Source organism: Oncorhynchus mykiss, chromosome 17 (assembly GCF_057628025.1).
Source record: "Oncorhynchus mykiss isolate SJ-2025 chromosome 17, ASM5762802v1, whole genome shotgun sequence".
NCBI lineage: Eukaryota > Metazoa > Chordata > Actinopteri > Salmoniformes > Salmonidae > Oncorhynchus > Oncorhynchus mykiss.
Window position 1 is genome coordinate 840,001 of NC_143038.1, and position 2,483 is coordinate 842,483.

A 2,483-nucleotide genomic window follows, 5' to 3' on the forward strand; every position below is an offset into this window, starting at 1 on the left:
CACTCTCCCCATCCTCCACTGATGTACTCAGACTCTGGGTCCGTCCCCTTTTTGAGACTTTGTTCTTAATGAAACTCTTTCTTTTTTTCTCTTTTTTTTTTACTGACATGTACAAAGTTTCAAGAGATGTAAAAAGAGAGAAAATGGGATAAAATGAAAAAATGCCAACACTTATAGGGGAATGTTGATGTTTCCTAAAACTGGTGTTTCTTCTTCCTAATGAGTCGGGATTTTGCAAATTGCTGTTTAAAAGACGTTTAAATCACAAAGAATATATATTTTTTTGGTTGAGACCAAAATGTGCTCAGACTTTGTTTTATTTGTTTGGTATTTGGTATGATGTCATGCCTTTTTCATTTTCTTTTTTTAAGGAAAATTTACAAAACAATTGCATTATAGTATTCATACTTATAATTTTGTACCCTTTTTTTGTGTTGAGACTGTAAAATATTTTTGTCTGGGAATCGGGATAGGTTTCTTTTCTCAAGCTCTTCTCATTCCTGGGACATACATCCAGAAAATGTCTCCCTGATCCCAATATAGTGTAGGGCACTATATAAGGAGTAGGGAGCCATTCCAGATGTAGCCCTGGCAATTGTAATCTAAAGTGTTGTACCATTTTTATAGATCCACCTGCATTTGAGAGGGAGGGACTCTTTTTCCTCTTTGTGACGTGTGTGTGTGTGTGTGTTCGATGAGAACTATCCATTTGTATTGAAATAGGAAATGGACTATGGCAGTTTGTAATACACTGGCATTTATGCAGAAACACTTGACACACACATACACGGAATGCCAAACTCTCAAAATACACACAAAACAAGGACAAAATCTCACTAGCCTGGAAACCGGAATCTCTGTCTTGACTTGCGGATGTAGAAAATTGTGGTTCTGTCATTTAAAAAGTTTGTCATAATTTGTTGTGTAAAGTTAAGTATATTAAGAGAACAGACTCTTATCCTGAGGGGGAATGGGGGACAGAAGGACTCCTATCCTGAGGGGGAATGGGGGACAGAAGGATTCCTATCCTGAGGGGGAATGGGGGACAGAAGGATTCCTATCCTGAGGGGGAATGGGGGACAGAAGGACTCCTATCCTGAGGGGGAATGGGGTACAGAAGGACTCCTATCCTGAGGGGGAATGGGGGACAGAATGACTCCTATCCTGAGGGGGAATGGGTGTTCATTGCTTGACTGCTTGTTTGTTTTGAAAAGAGAAATAAATGGTCCAGCTGTCTATCAACCCTCCATCCTCATTCCCCTCTCTCAAAAACACAAACTTGAATAAAACTTTGGGTGGGTTACGTTCTCCTAGCTCCATATTGTAAATCATGCAAGTCGTTATTAAGCAAAAATACTATAAATATAAGGAAGAGCGAATGAAATCACTGTATAAACTGGTTAAAGACTCATTTCTTACTTATATACCATATTGTTAAATAAACTGTGTGCAACAGTTAACACTTGGAGTTATACTTCTGTGTCATAGTGGTTTGTGGGATTGTTTGCCCGGCAATTTTGATAGCATAAAGTGAGTATTCAGGCAGTCTCAGAATGAGAACAGGTAGAGTGAGTATTCAGGCAGTCTCAGAATGAGTGGTGAAGTGAGTATTCGGGCAGTCTCAGAATGAGAACAGGAAAAGTGAGTATTCAGGCAGTCTCAGAATGAGAACAGGTAAAGTGAGTATTTGGTCAGTCTCAGAATGAGAACAGGTATAGTGAGTATTCAGGCAGTCTCAGAATGAGAACAGGTAGAGTGAGTATTTGGTCAGTCTCAGAATGAGAACAGGTATAGTGAGTATTCAGGCAGTCTCAGAATGAGAACAGGTATAGTGAGTATTTGGTCAGTCTCAGAATGAGAACAGGTAGAGTGAGTATTTGGTCAGTCTCAGAATGAGAACAGGTAAAGTGAGTATTTGGTCAGTCTCAGAATGAGAACAGGAAAAGTGAGTATGTGGGCTTCATTCAAAAATCTCTCAAGAAGCCATGCAAATTTCAGGTAAAACGGGCTCCCGAGTGGCACAGCGATATAAGGCACTGCATCTCAGTGCTTGAGGTGTCACTACAGACACCCTGATTCGAATCCAGGCTGTATCACAACTGGCTGTGATTGTGCGCCGCCCCTATGGGACTCCCAATTGGCCCAGCGTCATCCGGGTTTGGCCGGTGTAGGCCGTCAATGTAAATAAGAATGTGTTAAACTGACTTGCCTAGTTAAATAAGGTTACTTTAAATATATATATATATACATTACACACAAAGCTGTTGCAAATGACTGTTACCATGATTTCAGCTGTGGATTTTAGAATATTTTATTGTTGGATCAAATTATATAGCCATCAAGCCCCAAAAAATGTATATGGTCACTTATACTTCAGTTTAAAGCTAATTGCTATTCTTCTACTGGTAATATTTTCTAAATGTTGTAAATTATTTAGTACTTTAAAATAATAAAGGTCTTGTAACGCATGAATCCACCCTATC

At 39.2% G+C, this 2,483-nt stretch overlaps 1 protein-coding gene across 8 annotated transcripts in view; it reads left to right on the plus strand.

The window, feature by feature from the left end:
* LOC110513526 (CREB-binding protein) overlaps positions 1-1,474 on the plus strand; it is a 69,255-nt gene extending 67,781 nt beyond the window's left edge. For all 8 annotated transcript variants that reach the window (XM_090204345.1, XM_090204346.1, XM_090204349.1 and 5 more), the window contains one exon: positions 1-1,474. This exon is cut by the window's left edge and continues 2,283 nt beyond it. The gene's annotated coding sequence lies outside the window, so the exon portion shown is untranslated.
* The last annotated feature ends 1,009 nt before the right edge of the window (positions 1,475-2,483 follow it).